The 12,183-nt window shown below is 34.8% G+C and overlaps 1 protein-coding gene across 1 annotated transcript in view; it reads left to right on the top strand.

The window, feature by feature from the left end:
• The window catches only part of Sas10 (UTP3 small subunit processome component Sas10), a 234,556-nt gene that overhangs the window by 62,013 nt on the left and 160,360 nt on the right, over positions 1 to 12,183 (top strand). The window lies entirely within an intron of this gene.

Below are 12,183 nucleotides of genomic sequence, written 5' to 3' on the forward strand. Positions count from 1 at the left end.
TTCAGTATCATTTGTCTTTCTGTATTACTGCTCATGGCTGCTGATTTAAATCCTTTGTTTTCTCTTAATGCTTGTTCTACTTTTCTTGTGTTAAATCTTCTAATGTCCTGTCTCAGCCTCTCTCTAATGGCTTTACATAACTCAATATACTCAATTTTCTCCCTGTCAGTGTTTTTCTTGCTCTTCATTTGTCGTCTTCGGTTCGCGATGACAAGTGTTTCTTGACTAATTTTTTCTTCTTTGTATTTCTTTTTCCCTATAGGTTTCTTGGGCTTTATCACTTTCAGAAAGTTCTAATATTCCTCGTCGATATCTTGGTCCTGAGCAGTCTGCAGAAGCTCAAACTTGTTCTTAAGTTCCAGTACATACTGTTTTTTTTTTTCTCCTCTTCTGTTATCTCAAAGACCTTTGTATTATTTACTCAAATCAGTTTTTTTCCCTTTCCTTTCCTGCATCTATATCAAGTGTACATCTTGCCATTCTGTGATCACTTCCAACATTTACCTTATTCAGGACAGTAACATCATTCACAATATATCTTCTGTTAGTGAGGATGAAGTCGATTTCATTAGTTATTACTCCATTTGGACTCGTCCATGTTCACTTTCTGTTCACCCTTTTTTTGAAAAAAGTGTTCATTACTGACAGTCCTTGAGATTCTGCAAATTCCACAAGTCTTTCACCTCTTTCATTTCTTTCACCAATTCCAAAATTTCCTATAGTTCCCCTTTCTGCGCTGTTTTGTCTTTTTCCAACCTTAGCATTGAAGTCCCCCATAATAATAGTGTAGTGGGTTTTCTGCTCATCTAGAAGACTCAATTTCGGTGTACATTTCTTCAACCTCTTCATCATCATGGCTCGATGTTGGTGCATAAATCATTATAACCTTTAGCATTGAAAAGCGCTGTAATGGGAGTTTACTGTGAATTCATGGGCTCATGTGATAAGTGGAGTATCAAAAGTCTTGACATTGTTCTCCTCTCCCCCTCCACTGTTTTTAATGTACAGTGGCCAAAAGAAATATGAACCTTTGTTCAGTATTAAATCAGGCAGCCTTTGTTTCAAATAACAGCAAGTGTGTGTTGCAGCATGGATTGTATAAGGTGTTTTAGCACCTTTTGGCCTAATTGTAACCATTCTTCCAGCAAAATATCACATAACTGCAACGTAGTTGAAGGTAATGGAGTTTGTTGTTGAATAGCTCTCCAGGATATCCCACACATTTTCAATGGAATTGATATCAGCTGAATGTGGGGGCTAGAAAAGATGGTGCATATCTGTGTCATGCACCATCTTTTCTAGCCCCCCACATTCAGCTGAATCATGCAAGAATGGTCCGAACCATTCTTGCATGATTCTGGAACGATGCGGTGTTGCATTGTCATATATAAAGTGGCCATCACCTTTGGGATAAAACTATGACATTGCATGGTGCAGTAGATCTTATACAACAAAATTCAGATACTCCTTGGATGACATTCGACCTTCCACCGCTAATAGTGGACCCAGTCTGTGCCAACAAAACATTCCCTATACTATATGATACTACCTCCAGATGCTTGGGTTGTCTTAACAAGGCAAGCATGATCCACCAATTTGTGAAGTTCTCGCCACACTCTCTGCCTACCATTAGTGCAAAATGAAGTGTATTGTGATTCGTCTTTTTTCTACTGTCCAATCACGACATTCTCAGCACCACTGCAAACAGGTTTTTCTCTGAAATAGGTGGCTTCTGAATAGGCAGGCAACTGCCAATACCCAACTTCTTCAATTCCCGGTGCATCATTCCATGTCACAGTTTTCTTTGCATTTCTTCTGTCTGTGAAATAGGGAAATTTTGGACTTGGTTGAATTCATATGTTATTTGCTGTGCACTGGATGTCATATTTTTCCGTATAGTCTTCCTTAGAGTGTGACAGCTTCACTCTTGAAGTACTGATTTTCTGCCACATCTATGCCTTTGAGATATGGAAGAACTTGTTTTTCAGTCATTAAAAACATTTTTGATGAATGCTTTTGACATATTAGTTATGTCCTTTGTTCCTTGAATTGTGACCCCCTGCTAAACATGTGCTTGTGATAAGACTTTTTTTAAAGTCTGATAGATCACATATTTTCCCCATTCTGGCTTTAGATTACTGCAGTCAAACAGCCTGTGCAGGTTTTATACTCAATGAGGCAACGTGTCATCACTCCATGTCACAGTTTTCTTTGCATTTCTTCTGTCTGTGACTGTGTTTTAATACAAATTTCATATTTTTTTGTCCAGTGTGTGTATTTATTAATGATATTGATGTAAGGATTTCATTTTTGATGTCTGTTTACTGGTAATGCAAAGGCAGGGTTGTGAATGACAGTAATCAGGGTCTGTTATTTCTTCAAGGTCTAGATAAACTGGACTGAACATTGGCACTAGAGGTTCGACACTGATCAGTACAAAGTACTGCATTTGGGTAGCACCAGACTGAAGGTATTTTATAAGGAAAAAGACCTAGGGTATTTGACATGATATTCTCTGAACAGTGTAGTCAGTCTACATGCTTTCTATCAATGGTATACAGGAATTTTGCAAGCAGACAAAGATGATTATCCCAATGTATAAAGAAGTAGTTAGGCTATCTCTGGAATGCTTCTGACTTTGTTTTTTTAAACCATGTTCAAAATTTACACACGATCAATGGCAGACTGCAGCTTGTTGAACCAAAGTATGTATTGTACCTTCTTTGCATTGGTAAGCCCTGCCACGATTGCGGTTTTTTCAATTGACTTCTATTGTGGTTTTGCTATTGACTTCTATGCAGTACACTCATTTTTTGGTTGGTGAATAAAAATGTGAAAATATCCTTTGCTTTATTATTCTATACCATTTCATTACACCTTATTAATTTTATTTCCTCTTAATTTTTTATCTTGACTATTATTTCTAAACATTCTGTTTTATTTGCTTCATTTAATAATTTTAACTCAGAGGTTCGCAAAGTGGGGGGGTGTGTGTAGTTTGCATGAAATACTTTTTTTAATGAAATATGGACAGACATTTTATTGAAATCCTTTTTCTTGGTTGATATAATTTAGTTATAACAGTACTGTCAAATCTAAGGTGACCAGATGTCCCGGACTTTGTGGGACAGTCCCAGATTTAAGTTGTTTGCCTCGCATTGCAAACTGTCCCAGATTGGACATGCAGCCTCCATACTTATATCATGAATCATGATTTTGCATTTTTTTATTTTATTCTGCATCCTTGTGATATGAACTAAAAAATGGAATGATGAAAGAATGCCAACAAATATGGGGAGGGTCGAATTATTTAAACATTTTGACACAAGGGACATACTATGCAGGCATTTGAAAAGAGTAATTGGATTTTCATTATGTTTGCCAGGAACCAGTGGTGCAACAGAAAGAGTTTTTTCAGTAGTAAATAAGTTGTGGCTGTCAAAAAAAAGACAGAACTGACTGTAGAAATGGTCAATTGTGCAGTTTTGCTAATTCTTATGAAGAATTTTACGAAGAAATAGCAAATAATGAAGGATTATTAAGAAAAATTCACTCCACGGAAAAATATTTTTAATTATAAAAGAAGTATGTATTTTTATTGTTATTTCACTGAAAAAGCTATATAATATAGGTATTTCTGTGAAATAAAACAAATATATGTGAAAGGAAAAAAAAACAAATATATGTGAAAGGAAAAAAAAAAAACAGATATAGTCTATAATATTTGTTTTTTTTTTTTTTTGCAATATTTTAGTGTGATATTTTATTAGTTTAGTTCAAGAAGTATATGCATTTAATTTATATTTTGTGTGTGAATATTTTTTTATAAATGTAAAAATTTAAGTATATACTTTATGTAATGTTGTTTTTAGGGGTGGGGGGAATAGATGTCCCACATTGGAATACTAAGGATCTGGTCACTATAGTCAAATCTATTTATTTTCACTTGTTTTGAAAGGTGCGGGGTGCAAAATTTATGAAATATTTTAAGGGGGAGTACAAGGTACAAAAGTTTGGGAACCTCTGTTTTAATTATTGTGCTTACCAACATTATGATTAGAATACAGAGATTGAGTATAACATTAACTAATCCTCATTCAAATACTGTATATATTGCTGTATGTTTTCATTTTTTAAAATAGTATGTAAATGTATATCAGTATACATTAATACATTTAAAATATTTTAAAAATAATGCATAAAGTATATAATGTATAAGTAAAAATGGGTTTGCATGCCTGATTTTGAGATTTTGCATCTTTAATTTGCTTAACGGTTTTATAAACTTGAAAATGGAAGTGTTTCAGGTTTAAATTTTATGTTTAAAACATTTTTTTAACAGAATTGTTAAAAATAACAGGCAAGGAAAAATATATTTTTTTAAATTTTTCATTAAAAAAAAAAAAAACCAAAACCGTTTTCCAGAAATAACTGAAGTTTGGCATCTAGCAGCTATCCTGCAGTTGTTTTTTTATGGAGGATTAATTACAAGAATAATCTAATTTTGTTCTTGCTAAAATGGGTAAATTATAATTAAGAGAGATTATATAATTAAGAATACGCAAGATTATACATGAATACAACTCCTTTATTATGGATATATGGAAATCCTGAAACACATCGGCATTGATGAGCTTTTGAGTGCCAATTGCTCTCTGTAAACCTAGAACTAACAGTGACAGTTACGACTGCAAGAAACTTAAATTCAGGATCTCCCTGACTTACGTAATACTTGACTTGCGGAAATTTGGCTTTATGTAAGTTTGCCAGTCGATGCAAACTTAAAAAAATCGTGGAAATGTATTTTGCATCCCGTAGGAATAAATGGCGGTATTGTGAAAATATCGTAATGTGAAACCAATAACACTTTTTTTTTTGTAATTTGTTCCATCCTTGTTATCATATGTTCCTGTTATAAGAATCAATTTTGAACGCCATTGTGATATTTTTCTAAAGCATGTTTCTGGAGTCACGACCATAAAACAATAAAAACAATTTGCATTTTCTGGTTTATTGGGCTTTTCTGTTAATACATCTAATTATAAACAGGTAGTAAACTCGATTTTATTGCATTTGCAATAATACCGTTAACTGCAATTGTGTGGATTTTTATGCTATTATGGTGAAATGCGTTCCCCTTAACTAAAATCTTCAATCATATAAAAAACAAATTTTCAGAAACTTCTCTTCATTCCTATTTACGTATTACAATGATGACGGGAAAGCAACCAACAAAAAGTGCAAGTGGTGGTAGTGCCAGGAAACAAAACAAAATTGATTTAGAAATGAAGATGAAAATGATTAAGAAGTAAGAAGCAGGACAAAGTTTGTCATCTATTGCAAGGGAATTAGGTCTCACTGCTTCAACAGTGAATATTATTTTAAAGGACAGTGCGCATATAAAAGAACATGTCAAAGGATCAATGCACCTAAGATCAACACTGATCACAAAACAGCATTCAGGTGCTATATCAAAGATGGAACAGCTGTTAATAATATGGATGGAAAATCAGATTCAGAAGTGAGTGCCCCTAAGTCTAATGACCATTCAAGCAAAAGCAACAAGTATTTATAAATTTATAAAGATATTAAGGATAAGTACAGCGAACCCCAACCCAAGTTCGTGACAAGCAACGGGTGGTTTTAATAGGTTCAAGCATCGCGCTGGTTTCCACAACATTAAAGTATGCTGTGAAGTTGCCAGTGTCGATTCTGCAGATGCAGAGAAATTTTGTGATGTGTTAGAAAAAATTATTGAAGAAGACGGGCGGCTATTCAACGCAGCAAATTTTTGACGTTGACAAGACTGCTCTGTATTGGAAAAAAATGCCGGATCGAACATACATTGCCAAAGAGGAAAATACAATGCCAGGTTTCGAGGCTTCAAAAGATAGGGCTACGCTCTTGCTAGGGGCTAAAGCAGCAGGAGATTACAGATTAAAACCACTGCTTGTGTACCATTCTGGAAATCCTCATGCCTTTAAGGGCATCAATAAAGCCACCCTACCCATGCATTTCCAATCGAACCAGAGAGCATGGATAACAATCTCTCTCTTCAAGGATTGGTTTAAATGCTGCTTCATTCCCGAGGTTGAAAAATATTGTAAAGACAACGACATTCCTTTCAAGATTTTGCTTATATTAGATAATGCTCCTGGACATCCTATGCATATAGATAATTTTAATTCGAATGTGAGAGTCATATTTCTACTGCCAAACACGACTTCACTCATCCAACCTATGGATCAGGGTCTTATTTTGGATTTAAAAGCATACTATTTACGCACAACATTTGTTCAGGCATTGTCTGCAGTAGACTATGAGAAAAATTTTGCATTAAAAGATTTTTGGAAATCTTACAATATTTACTGTGCCATCTTAAATATTAATAAGGCCTAGGTGGAAATTACTAAAAGTTGTTTAAATGGTGCATGGAAGAAAATATGCCCACACCACATAAAAAGCTTCGAAAGATTTGAAAAAGACGAATCATATGAAGAGGCTACAGATAAGATTGTAAAGGTTGCAGAGCTACTTCAGTTGGAGTTGATGCCAAAGATGTGAAGGAGTTAATAGAGGCAGAAGAGGACTTATCTAACGAAGAACTTGACTTGCAGGCAGCGATAGTGAAAGAAGAAAATGCTGACGAAGCTCAAGATGCACCAAATTAGGAGCTGAGACGCTTTCATCACCAGAGAGATGACAGTGGCATTTCGTGAAATTGCATTGGCAATGCTGAGGTTTGAGAAGATGGATCCTGACAGCGAACGATTCTTAAAAGTTAACAGTAGGGTGAATGATATGTTTGCTTGCTACAAAGAAATCTACGATGAAAAGAAAGAAGCCACCGTGCAGTCGTCCATTAATATTTCTTTCATAAGGTTGAGCGGCCGATCCCCTTATAAATCTCTGCAGCCCTCAACCTCCGCAGCGGCGTGCTTATCAGCTGAAGATGGCGATTCTGGGAACGATGCTCGAGAGGTAAAACTTAATGATGTTATGCCTGTCTCCTCTTTTTTTGTAATTTTATCATTTTGAAATTTTTTTAAATTGCATGCTTTTGTAATTTTTCCTGTGCATGAGATTGTTATTGTTATTATTTGGTTTTTAGGAGCATTAGCAACTAAGGCCATATTGCTCCAGGAATATGCAGTGGTCATTTCCTGACCTTTCCGCATCCTCCGTATTTGGTGGGCACGGGCTCGAACCACGATCTAATCAAGAAGCATGTGCTACACACTGCTGCACCTGGCTATGGAGGCGCCATCCTGTGCATGAGATAAAAAATTGAATAAATACAATAAATAATTCTGTTTACATGTTCGTTGAACATTTCTTTTTTGATTCAATTAATTCAACGAGCACAGTTGCGAGTGCTGCACAAGCATGGAGGAAATTTTGACTTACGTAACGTTCTGCAGAACGCAACTCTTACGTAAGTCGGGGAGTTCCTGTACAGAATTATGTATTCAAGTTTCTTGCATTATGTACTGTAGGCAATCTAAGGTGTCATTGGCTGGCCAATGGCACCTTAGATTGCTTGTATGTTAGGGTGTCTTGGTGCTACTATTACATCTAAGCAATTTATTAAATATACAAAATAATGAAATTGTGAAGTGAAAATCAAATTATGACATTCATTTCTGAATTGCTCTGTTTGTGTATGTATGAGGCGTTTCAAAATTACATAGAAAAAATCTAGTTGCATATTCTATCGCCAAAAAAATAAGGAATAAACTTCCTATAAACATGTTTCAAATGTCTTTATTTGAAAGATACTAAATGTTAAATTATAAATACAAAACCATGTAAAATGGAAAAACAGTCATTCTTATGTTCAATTTATGTCATAAAAATATGATTCTTTAAAATGGGCTTTAACCAGTAAAACTTGTACCAACACAGACATGAATACTAGCATTATTCTACTTCATGAATTATATCATCTACTCAATTGTAATTAATGTCTCAGGTATATATTAGCAACCTGTCTGTTATTTGAGGTTCACGGTGACTGCCTTGTAGATTAGGGTACAGCATTTGTTAAAACTGTTATTATGGGAGATGCTACAGATCTGTTTGTTTGGTGAATTAACTGATATGATTTTAATTTATGGTGAGTTTCATAAGAATTCCATAGCTTCTGTTCACAGATACTTCAAAAATTTCCAACTCAGTGGGTGCCAAGTCTAAAAACATTTTCTGCAGTGGGAAGGTGGACCATTATTATTATTATTAGAGAAACTGATATGCTGAAACCATTACAAGTAAATACTCATAGAGGGAAAGTCCAACAAAAGCTGCAAATGTTGAAGAGCTAATGTTTCATATTATGCAGATATCTCCTACTACAAGTACCAAAAGTCTGTCAGGTCTTCTAAATGATTGATCTGCAACTGTATAGAGGATTGCACGAACAACGATTTTGCCCATTTCACAGCACTTGTACAAGAATTGAATAAATGTAGAAACTTTTGTGATTGGCTCATTTTTCAATTAATGTGTAATTCTTAATTTACATTTTGTTTTTTTTTTTTTTTTTTGCACTACAGTAAATTGCATACTTGCTGGAGAAAAGCAATTTTTATTTTGCAGTAATTGTTTATACTGTTGAGAAAGCATTCACTAGTTTTATATTGTTTATGCAGGACAGCATTCTTAATCCATTCACAGATGTAGTATGATATGCATTCAAGCCAAGATTATTATTTTTTTTTCCACATGATCACTCCCTCATTATGGACATTTGAGCTCCAAGTTTCTGGACGCCTCCGGAGCCAGGAGTAGCAGTGCGTAGCACACGCTTCTTGATTAGACCGGGGGTTCGAGCCTGTCACCACCAAATAAGGAGGATGCGGAAAGCTCAGGGAATGACCACCGCATATTCCTGGAGCAATATGGCCTTAGTTGCCAATACTCCTAAAAAAAAAACAAAATAACAAAATAACAAAATAATAATCCAAGTTTCTATAACTTTCCAAAGTGATTATTTTGATGAATGTTCTAAAGATGCAGTTACATTTTAACATTGGACTACTTGCTTTTGTAATTTTTCCTGTGCATGAGATTGTTATTGTTATTATATTTTGTTATTGTTATTGTTATTATATGTTATTACAGTCATTCTTATGTTCATAAATTGAACATAAGAATGACTGTTTTTCCATTTTACATGGTTTTGTATTTATAATTTAACATTTAGTATCTTTCAAATAAAGACATTTGAAACATGTTTATAGGAAGTTTATTCCTTATTTTTTTGGCGATAGAATATGCAACTAGATTTTTTCTATGTTATTTGGTTTTTAGGAGCATTAGCAACTAAGGCCATATTGCTCCGGTGATATGTTGTGGTCATTACATGACTTTTCCGCATCCTCCGTATTTGGTGGTAACGGGCTCGAACCCCGGTCTAATTAAGAAGTGTGTGCTACGCACTGCTGCTCTTGCCCACCTGGCTATGGAGGCGCCTACATCGATAGTCTGCCTGACCTTGGGGTGGCATTTGCTGTTTGAAAACTGCCTTCAAACAGCAACTTCGCCCAGCGTATTGTATTTGGTAGCGCATTTTTATTGAATTTGGTGATGAAATCAGTCTAGATATCTTTCAATGTTTTGCCAGCATGTCTTTTATGAGCCCGTGTGCTCATTGCTATCCTTTCCTCTAGGGCAGGGGTTGCCAACCTGCGGCTTGTGAGCTGTATACAGCTCTTTGAACATGTAACTTCTGCTCTTTAACTTTTTGCCCTCATGTACGACAGTGGCGGCAGGCATGAATGGTGACATAAATATAGCATTAGTTTCAGCTCAAGTTGCAAACACTTCTCAGTTTAGTTTGCAGGTGTCGAAGATTAATTGTTGTGGTGGTGGCGAATATAAAATAGTTAAAACAGGAACAAAAGAATATCCGTGTGACTGTAGTGTTTGTGATATGTATGTGAATTCATATTACAGTAGACTTTCAGAATAACGGTACCTCCCGGGGATTCAAGGTGCCGTTATTTTGATTTTTTCATTATCTAGAAAGTTTTACTTTTAATATATTTAATGCAGAAATAATAAGGCTAAATAAGAAATGAAGAAATATAAGAATGCAGTTTTATTAACTGCGCATAAAAAACAAACATGTTGACGATCCAGTGCTATTTTCTGCAATTGATACAATCCTGCTTATGCCCCATTCTATTTTCTTTATTACATCAAGTTTAGTCTGCGTTGGTAGCACAGTTTTATCATCACTGTCCTCCCCACACTGGGTGGAAAAGGCCTGGATTTGAATCTTGTCAGTGATGCAAGGAACTTTTATGAGCTTTTTTCTCTCGGAAACTGGGGTTTTCATCCAGCAAAACAGTCAAATCGACCTGAGAACACACACAATTTACAGACACAGTACACATGGGTATATGAATTAACTTTCGGGGTGACCGTACTGTAATAGTTTAGATTATATCAAGTTTGACACAAATATTTGTATTTTTAATTAAAAATAAACTATATCACTATTTTGGCAGTATAATCCGTGATATCAGTATAGAATTCACTTTCAAAATGGTGAATGTAAACAAGTACAGTAAACACGTGACTTGCTGTTTTCTTTTTCGGCACTGCAAAAATCTGTGCTGTATGTAAATATCCGATCTCAATGTGCCATTAGCTTGAATGTTCCATTATTGCTGTTATTTCGACAGTGTGATGTATAAATCACTTGAATTTTTAAATCAGTGACGTGGTATTATTAAACAAGTGAAATAAGATGGTATTAAAATTGCTATCATTTTTAAAATGTCAACTCAAAAGAGAAAGATTGAGCAAGAAACTTCTTGAAGTGAGTACTTCTCAGTTAAATTTTTTTCCGTTCCTTGAAATTGATGAAGCACAATTTGAAATGGAGTTAGAGGACTTATAAATCAAGGACATGTTGAGTGCAAGACTAAAATGCCTTAAAACTGAAATTGGGGATTTGGAGAGGCAAAAGCTTGCCCTTGCAGTTCTACACATGTGGACGGCAATAGATGAGTTGAAAAAGCAAGGCAAAATTGTGTTTTTATGTGGAGTAGCCTACTGGACACATATATAAATTTGAAAATATTTGCATTTGGACAAATATTTTTGAACATGAACTATATTAAAAATAAATCAAGAAACCATTTGAATGATGAGTCTCTCAGCATGTTTAAAGATGAAAATTACAACATACTTGCCCAATGTTGAGAGAATCTCTCAAGAAGTTCAGCAGCAAAAGTCGCATTAATTTTTACTTAATTGGATGTTTGTCGTTTTTTCAGTATTAATAAATAAATAATATTATGTATATTTTTAATAGAACACCTTCCCACTCTATTCCATTTCTTAAACCCCCCCCTCCGAAATTGAGCTGAGGTGTGGCTCTTCGGATTCTTTTAATTAGATCAAAAATGGCTCTTCACTCAAAAAAGGGCTGACCCCTCGTCTAGGGCAGCATTTCCCAAACCTTTTTAGTCACGGAATGCTTTTCATCTCACAACATATTCGTGGAACACTTATGGAATACAAGTATTAGCGGCAGCCAAAGAACTTGATAATATTTTATTACATATGACGCACTGTGCATCAGGAGCATCTTTATTTCCAACACATGTAAAGCCGAAATTCAAATAACTGTCATCATACTTTTGTTTTGGTCTTTTATTAGTTGCTTCCTGTTTTTTCACTAAGGATTTTTGGGGAACAGAAGGCTGCAATTGTTCATCCTCACTTTGAAGTGTGACAATATTGTGTTCGTTTTCATCGACCACAATTCCATTACTAGAAGTATTTTGCTTCTCGTTTTAAAGTTACTTTTTTTAACCACAAATCCATGGTCACATATTTTAATAATAATATTTCGAAATACTAATAATTATCAAAAAAAAAAATTTATACAAGGAAGTGAATTTAGTTATGATATCGATTCGCTTCCTCCTCTCCTTCAACCCGTGTACTACAGGCTAAATCGCTATATGAATGGCATACTAGATCACCACATTGCTACTTTTTTGTAGGTGTCATTACCTCTATATATACATCTCTATGCAAAGCCCCACCAAAATAAAGTGTTCCGTGGTCTATTTGATTATTAGTCTATGCCAGTATATTAATAACCAAAAAAAAAAAAAAATAATGTTAAATACTATAATGATACAAAAGTGGTGTGCGCTACAAATA

Source organism: Mastigoproctus giganteus, chromosome 10, assembly GCF_048544385.1.
Source record: "Mastigoproctus giganteus isolate SK-2022 chromosome 10, ASM4854438v1, whole genome shotgun sequence".
Lineage (NCBI taxonomy): Eukaryota > Metazoa > Arthropoda > Arachnida > Uropygi > Thelyphonidae > Mastigoproctus > Mastigoproctus giganteus.